The sequence below is a fragment of the Asterias rubens genome, chromosome 4 (assembly GCF_902459465.1).
Source record: "Asterias rubens chromosome 4, eAstRub1.3, whole genome shotgun sequence".
Taxonomy (NCBI): Eukaryota; Metazoa; Echinodermata; class Asteroidea; order Forcipulatida; family Asteriidae; genus Asterias; species Asterias rubens.
Genome location: NC_047065.1, coordinates 15,004,362 through 15,017,400, shown reverse-complemented (window position 1 = coordinate 15,017,400; position 13,039 = coordinate 15,004,362). Strand labels below are relative to the sequence as shown.

At 40.6% G+C, this 13,039-nt stretch overlaps 1 long non-coding RNA gene and 2 other non-coding genes across 3 annotated transcripts; 2 read left to right on the top strand and 1 right to left on the bottom strand.

Moving 5' to 3' along the window:
- Window positions 1-34: 34 nt before the first annotated feature.
- LOC117289776 lies at window positions 35-153 on the top strand. Its single transcript, XR_004518981.1, has one exon. It is a non-coding gene; the product is annotated as a U5 spliceosomal RNA (small nuclear RNA).
- A 970-nt stretch (window positions 154-1,123) lies between these two features.
- Window positions 1,124-1,243, top strand: LOC117289775. Its single transcript, XR_004518980.1, has one exon. It is a non-coding gene; the product is annotated as a U5 spliceosomal RNA (small nuclear RNA).
- Window positions 1,244-7,310: 6,067 nt separating this feature from the next.
- On the bottom strand, window positions 7,311-10,818 carry LOC117289590. The gene is made up of 3 exons (XR_004518963.1): window positions 10,562-10,818; window positions 8,040-8,293; window positions 7,311-7,559 (listed from the first exon to the last, which is right to left on the bottom strand). It is a non-coding gene; the product is annotated as an uncharacterized LOC117289590 (long non-coding RNA).
- Window positions 10,819-13,039: the final 2,221 nt, after the last annotated feature.

Genomic DNA, 13,039 nt, shown 5'->3' with positions numbered 1-13,039 from the left:
GTAAAGAAAGACTACATGGTGAAACACTCAATATGCACTCTGGTTTCACTGCATTCGCATAAATCTTTCGCCTTTTACTAAAGATTCCGTGCAGAGGAACAAATTAATGAGTCTATAGACTAATTTTTCGCTGCCCTGTCGAAAGATTGGGCTAATAAATAAATAAAGATAGAACATGAACTAAAATAACGTTTCAATATACAGCTATGTTTTTGGAGACAGCCAATGAAGGTCTGTATAGCTCAGTTGGTAGAGCGCCGATACGTTAATCCGGAGGTCGTTGGTTTAAATCCCGCAGGAGTACATTTTCCTCTGTTCAGCCATTTAAAAAACAAATTTCCCAGTCGGTTTCCCTTGTGGTTTGTTATTTGATATTTAAAAAAAAAGGTTCAGGTATTTTTTGAGCAGTTATAAATACATTTCTATCGGTGGATAAAGAATAAAGAGTTTGGTTAACCGTTACACCGATGTGTGTAAAGCACTGTGTACTTCGTATTTTCCCAAGTGCTGTAAAAACAGCCGGGGTAATACTCGGGTTAGATTCTTACCCACGACCTTTGTAACTCTTAAGCGTTGTCTCACCATAGACCACTGAGATTGACCGGTACAGCTATAGCTAGAGGCAATTCAAATCCGAAGTTTTAGCAGCGGGTACCGCACTATTTGATAAACGTTAAATTTGCATCGGGGATAAAAAAATGTATAATTTGGGTTTACCCGTTTATCGATTTGTATTATAAGCACTGTGTACTCATCTTATGTTTGAGCAGCGGGTACCACGACGATTAAAAAGACGTTAATTTTGCATCGGGGGATAAAGAATCTAAAATTTGGTCCAGGCTCCGACTACTTGACCACTTTCTCATGAATATTCAATATTCTCGGTAATATATTCACACCTACTTTAATAATAACTCCTTTGATAGTTTCTTCTAATCTACTTGATAGAATTCCACTTTAAACAACTTGTTTGATTGAGAGAGAAAAAACAACCCTTGCAATAGATTGAAATTTATATACATGTTTGAATAATTTGTTCAAAACTTTGTTAACTGATATCAATTAACGCCATGAAGTTTGTTACACATGTAAAGAAAGACTACCATGGTGAAACACTCAATAAGCACTCTGGTTTCACTGCATTCGCATAAATCTTTCGCCTTTTACTAAAGATTTCCGTGCAGAGGAACAAATTAATGAGTCTATAGACTAATTTTTCGCTGCCCTGTCGAAAGATTGGGCTAATAAATAAATAAAAGATAGAACATGAACTAAAATAACGTTTCAATATACAGCTATGTTTTGGGAGACAGCCAATGAAGGTCTGTATAGCTCAGTTGGTAGAGCGCCGATACGTTAATCCGGAGGTCGTTGGTTAAAATCCCGCAGGAGTAAATTTCCTCTGTTCAGCCATTTAAAAAACAAATTTCCCAGTCGGTTTCCCTTGTGGTTTGTTATTTGATATTTAAAAAAAAAAGGTCAGGTATTTTTTGAGCAGTTATAAATACATTTCTATCGGTGGATAAAGAATAAAGAGTTTGGTTAACCGTTACACCGATGTGTGTAAAGCACTGCTGTGTACTTCGTATTTTCCCAAGTGCTGTAAAAACAGCCGGGGTAATATACTCGGGTTAGATTCTAACCCAGAGACCTTTGTAACGCTTAAGCGTTGTCTCACCATATAGACCACTGAGATTGACCGGTACAGCTATAGCTAGAGGCAATTCAAATCCGAAGTTTTAGCGGCGGGTACCGCACTATTTGATAAACGTTAAATTTGCATCGGGGATAAAATAATGTATAATTTGGGTTTACCCGTTTATCGATTTGTATTATAAGCACTGTGTACTCATCTTATGTTTTAGCAGCGGGTACCACGACGATTAAAAAGACGTTAACTTTCTCTATGGATGTTGCAGTGGACCTGTATGGAGAACGTTCAACATCTTGAGGATCATGCTTAGGGCTTTAAACCCCTACAACTCGAGTGAGAACCGATAGTGCAAACGAGTTCAAGATGCAGAGAAATCACAGCGTTGAACTTTTGCTAAACGAAAGAGCCACCTATGACAAGATATGCGACTTGGTAGAGACCACCCTGACCGATGATGTGCAGTGTGTACAGCAGGTGGCCGATAAGAAATGGATCGTTACCACAAAGACCGCAGAAGGAACAGAGACACTAATGACAACGGAGCTGAAGATCGGGGAAAACACCGTACACACAGCACCTGCCGGCAAGAACTTGCATTACGTAACAGTAATGTATGCACCTTTTGAGATGAAAGACACCAGCGTCGCTGCCGTCATGTCCTCGTACGGAGAGGTTCACGCCATCCGTCGAGGACACTGGCAGCAACATCAGAATTGGGAAAACGGCAACCGGCACCTACGTATGGAGATAGACAGAAAGATACCATCGTACATCACGGTGAACGGGTTTCAACTGGTTGTCAAGTACACAGACAGAAACGTGTAGAAAGTGCTCAGAAGAGGGGCACAAGGCCGCCACCTGCCCCAACATCAGGTGTAATTCATGCCAACAATATGGACACATGAGAAAGAACTGCCGGCAGCCATCCGATTGCACGAACTGCAAATCAACTGAACACACGACGCAACTATGCCCGCACACCTACGCTAACCGAGTCAAGAAGTCACCATTACTTTCTGAACAATCTTCAGGGGAAGACGAAGAAGAAAAACAGACACAACCGGAACCGCCACAACCACCGAGACTCAAGAGAAAGAAACGACGTAACGAAAGGGAGAACACTTGACGCACCCTCCAGTACAAAAGAACCACTACAACCTCAGCCTGGACCTTCAAAACAACAAGAACAAACACAAGCAATGGACAGCACATACAGAGAAACCCGGGAACCAGTGAACTCCGACTCAATCAGCGAGACGAAACGGACAACCCAGAGGAGAGAAAGAGACTGAAGAAATACTTCGAAAGACACATCCCCGCAGAATCGTATCGAGAAGTCTGCACTTGGAGTAACATGGAGATGAAACGACGGATAAGCAGGTTAGGAGTATGGGATAACTACCAGTTATTCTTTGAAATGGGCTGCAAAACCCCATGAACAATGAACTGTTGGTGATGAGATTCGACTGTCGAATTGAGAACTCATAATGGTGAAGGGAATGATTTTGATTAATGTTGTGAACTCACGAACAAAGAACTTTTTGGTGAAGGGTTATTGACTACTGTTTTATAGTGCTTTCGATTAATTTTGTTGAATTGAGTTGTTTTCTGATCAATGTTATGTTTACTGTTCGTTTTGTAGAATGTTAGGGTTACCCTAAGTTTCTCAAAAGTTGTCAGTGTTTATGTTTTTATTTATTTTGTACAAAGTTTCTGTAAATTACTGCATAAAATGTATGTATCATTGCCGTATGGCTTTATTCGGACGAATAAACCATTTTAAAAACACTAAAGATTTCCGTGCAGAGTAACAAATTAAGAGTCTATAGACTAATTTTTCACCGCCCTGTCGAAAGATTGGGCTAATAAATAAATAAAAGATAGAACATGAATGATGACAACGTTTCAATCAATATTCAGCTATGTTTTTAGACAGCCAATGAAGGTCTGTATAGCTCAGTTGGTAGAGCGCCGATACGTTAATCCGGAGGTCGTTGGTTAAAATCCCGCTGGAGTAAATTTTCTCTGTTCAGCCGAACAAATTACCCAGTCGGTTTTCCTTGTGGTTTGTAATTTGATATTTGAAAAAAGTCGGGTATTTTTGAAGCAGTTATTAATAAATTTCTATCGGAGGATAAAGAATAACAAGTTTGGTTTAACCGTTACACCGATGTGTGTTAGCACTGTGTACTTCGTATTTTCCCAAGTGCTGTAAAAAAAAGCCGAGTAATATACTCGGGTTGGACTCTAACCCACGACCTTTGTATCTCTTAAGCAGTGTCTTACCAACTACACCACCGAGATTGACCGGTACAGCTAGAGGCAATTCAAATCCGAAATTTTAGCAGCGGGTACCGCACTTTTTGATAAACGTTAAATTTGCATCGGGGATAAAAAAAATATGTATAATTTGGTTTTACCCGTTTACCGATTTGTATTATAAGCACTGTGTACTCAGTACTTTTCCGAGTTCCTTAGGGGGAAAACAAAGACAGGAATATTACACGGTTGGGATTCGAACCAATTACCTTTGCAATTCTAGAGCAGTCTTACAAACTAGACCTTCGAGATTGTCATGTAGAGAGGCAGTTTGAATCTTATGTTTTAGCAGCGGGTACCGCAACGATTAAAAAGACGTTAATTTTGCATCGGGGGATAAAGAATCTAAAATTTGGTCCAGGCTCCGACTACTTGACCACATTCTCATGAATATTCAATATTCTCGGTAATGTATTCACACCTACTTTAATAATAACTCTTTTGATAGTTTCTTCTAATCTACTTGATATAATTCCACTTTAAACAACTTGTTTGATTGAGGAAAAAACAACCCTTGTAATAGACTGAAATTTATATACGTGGTTGAATAATTATTTGTTCAAAGGTTTTGTTTACTGATTTCAATTAACGCCATGAAGTTACCATGCGTAGTTTGACCTTGACTTGGCCCACTGTGCGCCGGTACGTTAATCCGGAGGTCGTTGCTTCAAATCCCGCTGGAGTAATTTTTCTCGATTGTTTTCCTTTAATTTACTCAGTTGGTTTCCCTTGCGGTTCATAACTTGATGTTTGAAATAAAAAATGTCATGAGATAGTTAAACATGGTGTAGAGATAGTTAAACAATTCCCAAAATACATGAAATACCACGCTTGCCTGCAGAGTATTAACAAAGACGTAGATGTAAATTTATTCCAAGGCTTAGTCCCCACACTAAAGGCACTGTCAATGCAAATCCATGGGGAAATCCCCATAGACCTTGGACCAGTGCAAGTTGAATTGGATGTAGCAGATAAACCAAAAAAGCTAGACCACTCAAATTCTCAATTATTTTTCTCAATCGTTTAAGGAGGAAGTCAAGAAAAAAGGCTTTCTACTTTATTCATAAGAGAAGTAATTACCCAAAAATTCTAATTGTGCCATGAAAAGCATGGCTTTCTCACTAAATGCAGAACACCAAAATTGTGCAAGCTGTGTGAACACTATCTATTGTGCCTTCATTAATCACCTCTCAGTCCAATACATCCTTACTGGTGCACAACATGGTTCCGCAAACATCGATCCTGCTGCGATAGTTAACTGCTAGCAACCATCGAAGAACAGCACAGACTCATATGACGTCCGCCATAGCATTTGACTGCGTATCTATGTGAAATGAATGTAGGTCAAAGGTGAACATACACGCCGGCAAGAGGTCTCTGGCGTTATACACGAGCCTGGAAGTGTCAGGCTCGTGTGTTGTGATAGCCTGAACATCTGACGTCACTCTTCGAGGCTCGTTAATAACGCCTGAGACCTGCCTCCAAACCGGCGTGTATGTTCACCTTTGACCTACATTCATTTCAAATAGGGATATATGCATTCAAATTCTATGTCAGACGTGATAGGAGTGTACTGCTTGGGCATCTATGAGCAAGTTCGAGTGAGGCACTATATAGGCGACCATTGGTTGATTTTTCCTGGTTACCTATGCATTCAATACATCCTAGGTACCAGGCAAAATCAACCAATGGTCGACTATAGTGCCTCACTCGAACTTGCTCTATGGAAAGCTCATGTCACCGTGCCGTTATCCAATATCATTGTATCCAATTGGATCACTGGATCTAACTAGCAGCCTAGCAGGTACGTCTTAATCCTTGCTGCGGATAAAGACAGGGGCCCTCTCTAGTGTTGTGAGAGCGGTTCGTGGATGATAGCGCCCTCTCATGGGGAAATTGTGAGAAGTCGACAGGAGAAGGTCTTCCACCAAGACTAATGTTGCAACGTAAGCGGAGATAATTATCTTTGGTGATATTATGTTTTACCATGCACCCCAAATAATAGTAACGAGAATGGACCAATAAAGAAACACACCACATTTTATTGTACATAATCATGCGAGTTGTCTCGCAGAATGCCTTTTAAGGCATATTATAAGTTAAAAAGAACGGGAACAACATTTTCCTCAGATCGGCCTAATATTAAACACATGAATTAATACACACGTTACCCACTGTAAAAAATATCCGTAATAATGTGGTGCTTTACCTGGCAGCTATGGTGCCAGGTAAAGTGCCGTAAATCTCACGGTGGAAGTTTTGCAAACGGCCCCTTCATAAAGGCAAAATTTACAAACTTCAACCGTGAAATAAATTTCACGGTTGAAGTTTTGCACTAAGCACCGTATTGCAGATATCTTTTTACAGTTTCGTTGAAAACCACACATTGGGCCTAGCCTACAATTCTTCAAAACATACAAAGTAGCAAAATTCCAAACGGGACCATTAAATTATTAATCCGATGAGTACACCATTAATAACGAGCGAAAGTGACATTGGTTGTTTTAAATCTCAGATTGTTTAAAGGCTATGTTAATACATCTATCTGGTTTTCAGATGCAGGTTGCAGTAGCAAGCGTCTGATTCTATACATTTACAACGACAAACTACAGTCCATATTCCAAGTAGTATACATCTTTTGCATTAGTTACTGTGCAGTTAAACCCAATCACGCAGCCATCGCATCACACTTCCATGGCCATCACGTGTACGTGTGAGTCCACTCTTGACATAGCATGAATGCCCCCTATGGGTGTAGTTACATATCCAATCTCGTCTCACACAACCCTTAAATTCACCCCTTCCCACACACACACACACACCCACACCCTCAGCTTTAGGCATTTTTATTTCCCAAAGGGGGCACAGGGTCATTTCCACACTGTCACTTTTTGCTAACACCCCCTCCAATTAATGCAATACCCGGTGTTGGTGTTCACGTAATATACCCCCCCCCCCCCCGCAACTCTGTGGTGTTTTCAGTAGGTAGACAACACGACAAGTTTTTGTTTTCCCGCTTGATTTAAACTTGCGCGCCCCTTTCCCCCCATACCTAGGTATAGGTATAGGATGGAAAGTCTGGCACCAGCTCTCACAATCCATCCAACGATGACCCTCCTGACGATAACTAGAGCAAGCTAGCCGAAACATTGAGACCAAATCAAGAACTGACTCCGCGGTAGTGCAGTTATACGATCATTTACAGCTACAGTAGTAATCCCAGCCAATTTTCTATACCTTCCGCCCGAGTAATAGTTATAAAAAGCAGGACAGTTCTTTTCAAAACCGAGAAGTCTCCCGAACATCCGATAAATCTACTCCGCGGTATTACAACAAAGAAAGACAGTTCTCAAAGAACAAACTCTACCTGGCAAGTAGATTCACACATGGTGTTACCGCAAACCAAATAGATTGAGACCTCACCATTTGCCTTAAATCCTGTGGACTCTCTTCTCGTAGAGGAGTTTATGAGACTCTAAATCATGTAAACGTTTGTTTTACAGGGTGCTGGACGGATAAGCGTGTCTTTTAATCTCTACTTTGCGAACGATGTCACACCAAGTCCACTCCAGTTACTACCAATTATCTAAATAGATACAAAGGTGCACAGAATATTAGTTAAATAACAGGTTGGAGCCACTTCGGTCAGGAAGATCAGGAAGCCGTATGTAGTCTACGGTTCGGGTAAGCCCCACCAATGGGAGCTGTTGCAAAAAAAATACAGAACAACCTGCCGTGTTTTTGTAGAGATTATCTCTGTTCCGGAAATTAAAGTCTTCCTCGATTGACGTCACAAAAGGGGTAGGCGGAGTCATCCCCCACACAACTTTATTTATTTTTTTAAACATATAAATCGTTAAAACAATTACTCAAACAAATACTTTATTGTTCAGAAACATATACTCTACTGTTTGAAGAAGAAAAAATTATATTTCCAGGTGACTTTAAAGTTATTAAACGTTAACTTTGTACGTCCGAAAAAGATATATCTTAATTATTAGAAGAGATACCTCTATCTTGGATTAAATATTGTCAAGGATTTGCGATATTATTATTAGGTCCTCACCGTCCATCAACAAAGCAATCTAGTAAGGACTGTTGTCAGAAGAAGCAAAGATTGGTGCAGCGATGTAAACACAATAGGCCTTACAGCTGCATCTGTAGTTTCCAACATGCAACTGTTATCCAGACAGCAAGTTACACAGTAACCAGGATCTACAGCTGGAATGTTACACTGAGCAGTGTATTGGAAAATATTACCAACGAGAATGTTGTTCTGTGAAGCGCATTGTTTGTTGATTTGAATACGGCGAGATTCGTCTGAAATTAAAGAAAGAGTATATATTTACATTTAAACAATGTTTTTTGAAACATGTATAAACAAAAACGAAAACAGTCTGGAAAAGATCCGTGAAATTGAGGAAGATTTTGAAATTTGCGTTCATCAATGGGGTATCATGGCCATGCTCAGAGAAGCTGGGATTTGTTTTTAAAAGACTACCACAGGAACAAGAAACAGTATACACCGTAAAGGGAAACGCTACCGTGTGAAGGAGAAACACTACCGCGTGAAAGAGAAACACTACCACATGAAAGAGAAACACAACCACGTGAAAGAGAAACACAACCACGTGAAAAAGAAACACTACCACGTAAAGGAGAAACACTACCGCGTGAAAGAGAAACACTACCACGTGAAAGAGAAACACTACCACGTGAAAGATAAACACCATGTAAGAGAGAAACACAACCATGTGAAAGAGAAATACAACCACGTGAAAAAGAAACACTACCGCGTGAAAGAGAAACACTACCACATGAAAGAGAAACAATACCACATGAAAGAGAAACACTATGTGAAAGAGAAACACAACCACGTGAAAGAGAAACACTACGGGAGAAACACTACCACGTGAAAGAGAAACACTACCATCCGAAAGCGAAACACTACAATGTGAAAGAGAAACACTACCACGTGAAAGAGAAACACTACCACGTGAAAGAGAAACACTACCACGTGAAAGAGAAACAATACCACGTGAAAGAGAACACACTACCACGTGAAAGATTGTCACTACCACGTGAACAGGAAACACTACCACGTGAACAGGAAACACTACCGTGTGAAAGGGAAACACTTTAGCTACCACGTGAACAAGAAACACTACCATGTGAAAGAGAAACACAACTACGTGAAAGGGAAACACTACCCCGTGAATAAGAAACACTACAATGTGAAAGAGAAACACAACCACGTGAAAGGGAAACACTACAACGTGAACAAGAAAATGTGAAAGAGAAACACCACCACGTGAAAGAGAAACACTACCACGTGAAAGAAAACACTATACCAGTTAAAGATAAACACAACCATGTGAACGAGTAACACTACCATGTGACAGGGAAACACAACCACGTGAACAAGAAACACTACCACGTGAAGAAGAAACACTACAATGTGAACCAGAAACACTACCACATGAAAGAGAAACACTACCACGTGAAAGAGAAACAGTATACCAGTTAAAGAGAAACACCACCACGTGAAAGAGAAACACTATACAAGTTTAAGAGAAACACAACCACGTGAAGGAGAAAGACTATACCAGTTAAAGAGAAACACCACCACGTGAAAGAGAAACACTATACCAGTTAAAGAGAAACACAACCACGTGAAGGAGAAACACAACCACGTGAAAGAGAAACACAAACACGTGAAAGAGAAACACCACCACGTGAAAGAGAAACACTATACCAGTTAAAGAGAAACACAACCACGTGAAGGAGAAACACTACCACGTGAAAGAGAAACACCACCACGTGAAAGAGAAACAATATACCAGTTAAAGAGAAACACTACCACGTGAAAGAAAAACACTACCACGTGAAAGAGAAACACTATACCAATTAAGAGAAACACTACCACGTGAAAGCGAAACACTACACCAATTAAAGAGAACACTACCACGTGAAAGAAAAACACTACCACGTGAAAGAGAAACACTCCCACGTGAAAGAAAACACTACCACGTGAAAGAGAAACACTATACCAATTAAAGAGAAACACTACCACGTGAAAGCGAAACACCACACCAATTAAAGAGAAACACTACCACGTGAAAGAAAAACACTACCACGTGAAAGAGAAACACTACCACGTGAAAGAGAAACACCACCACGTGAAAGAGAAATACTACCACGTGAAAGAGAAACACTACACCAGTTAAAGAGAAACACTATACCAGTTAAAGAGAAACACTATACCAGTTAAAGAGAAACACTACCACGTGAAAGAAAAACACTACTACCACGTGAAAGAGAAACAACACCATGTGAAAAGAAACAACACCATATGAACGAGAAACCTGTCATCAACGTCATTGATGTTTCTACACACAAAGAAACCAAAACTAAAAATCAGGAATGTTTTTCCGAACAAAGGTACAGAATTAAAAAAAAAAAATACAAAAGAAATTAAGAACCTCTTCTGGGCCTCTGCCTTTACCGTTACCGGGACACTGTTTTAGAAAGTTAATTTGGGGTAAAGAATGCAGGCAAATGTTTAGTACTTGCATCAACTTGACCTACCTGACCAAGTTAAGGTTGTTTGGCAATTATCCTTCGTTGTTCCACAGCCACTGGTTAGTCGCCTTACTAGGGGGTCTGGTATGGGTGGATATGGAGGGGGTCTCGGTACGTTACCGTTGGCACCACTGTTACACAAATTGTCCTTGCAGCATAAAGTACACGACCAGCCTGCCTCATACGGTTGGCACGAAGAAGTTGTGTGGCTGCTACCTGGACATTCGGACGATACACCGCAAGATTTGACCAAGTTCATGTCATTATAAGATCACCTGTATCAGACAATGACGGTGGGTGAAACGAAATGCGTTAAGTCCTAAAGTGGTTCTCTTACCTATTGGAAAAGAAGTGAGACACTGTAAGAACATAATAAGTTGTTGTTTCTAATGACTGCTGTCGATACTTTTTGACAGTTAAGGGTGTCAGATTTCTTAACTTCAATAACTTTATCTTTCTGTAAAAATGTACTAAGCGCCTTCTTTTGTACCTTTTTGGTAGATACGTGCGCTATTTGATATTATATTGTTATTCGATGGGTTGGTGGCGTAATAATTTAGGTTTCCGCGATCAATTGCTATCTCGCGAGATCACTGCTCTCTCGCGAAGCTCTGGCTGCCGACTACTCCCCATTAACTGGGACCGTCTGTAAGAGCAAGCCTCCCGGGGGCGCCAGCAGTCTCGCGAGAATTGTCACCAGTGTCGCGGGAATCGCGGAGAGTTTAAAACCCCTATCACTGCAAGAGACATTTAACGACTTGTCGACAAGTCTATACCCAATTTGTATGCCGCCTTCTCTCTCGCCAAAGCGCCCCGGTGGCTGACGGCACCGGCCCGCTGCTATTTTCGTCTCTCCCGTCGTCTAATTCGTTAGGCCAATATACCCGTGTAATTGTCCGATCGGATAAGTTTGTGTGAACTTCTTGCACCGGGCGCAGCTGTCGTGTACATCTTGGAATTCATGCCGTTTTTTATGTAGAAAAGGGTTCATATTTCAGAGAATGTTAAACGAGCGGAAAATTAGCTTATTAATGTGGTGACATATTACAAGTTTTTTTAAGTGCCAATTTATTTCCAAACGAAAAAGCAACACACAGAGACATTGCTGAGTATAGCCACAGTCCACTGATGACAAAAATTCATCAATGTGTGAACCCACACAGCAATAATGGGTATAGTATTTTCAGGACCAAAGCACCTCCCGCACACACAATCCAAGTGTATAAGTGACGTATCCAATTCTAGACATTGCACTAAGTTGGGGATGTGTCATTTTGTGCATTTTGTTCGACCTTGATAACTGTAAAGGGAGAAACCTGGGCGGGGTTCTGCGCGGTGGGGGTGTCTCATTTACGCCTCTGGATACACACCAGCAGCGACAGCGGTTCCAACACTGGCCTTCTTTTTCATCACATTATCCACAACACATTCTTTCCATGCATTTCGGTTCACATAAACTTCTCTCTGGTGGGCAGTCTGTTTCCATTGATGTTAAGAGTAGGCTTAATAGAATAAGACATCATTAAGGGGTGGGGGCTTCTGATGTAACGAACCAGTCATTGTGTACATTGTGTTCGAACTCGTTAATTGGGAAGAAGGGGCAACTTGGGGCGGGGATGTGAGCGGGAGGGGGACGCTGGTCTCATTTAAGCCTCTGAATAAACACCAGCGACAACGCAACAGTTCAAACACTGCCCTACTTTCACATGACAACAACACATTCTTTCAATGCATTTCGGTTCACAGAAAATCTCTCTGCATGCATGGCCTTAGCAATTTGTTTCCATGGCAGATGTTTTGAGCTCTGAGCGGATGAAACACACTGTTCTCATCATCTTCTTCAAGTTTGCTCATTCAATCAACGTCTCTATCAATACATCGTTCACCATGCATCTCACACTCAGCTCCAAGTCACCCTTGATGCTCTGTCTTATCATTTTCTCTGCTGGTCCTTCTATCTTACTTGGTTCAAGGAAACATTCGGCCTTGGTGCCCAGATGTTTCTCGGAGTATAGCTCGACCCAATTTCATTGAGCTATTTTTCGTAGAGCTACTTTGTGTCATTGTCAAAGACCGGTATCCTCACTTGGTGTATCCCAATTCATATACATTAAATCAACAAACCTGTCAAAACTTGGGCTTAACTGGACATCAAAGTTGCAAGAGAATAAAAAATAAAGAAACAAATCTAGTTGCACAAATTTGTGTGCTTGCAGATGCCTAATAAAAGGCTCCAGGCCTGGAGTCTTATAATGTTTGAGTGAGAAATTATCTTTTTCTAAAAGAAAAAAACTACGTTTACTTCAGAGACAATAATATCAATAGCTTTCTCCATTGCCCGTTTTCAATATATATTTTTTTTGCTAACAACTATTTTATAGCAAAATAAACCTTTGGTTTTTGGAGCCGTTCGAATGTTTCAAATACAAAATAATAGAAGAATAACCTCTATAGGAATGCACATGCAGACTCTGAGAAGAGTTA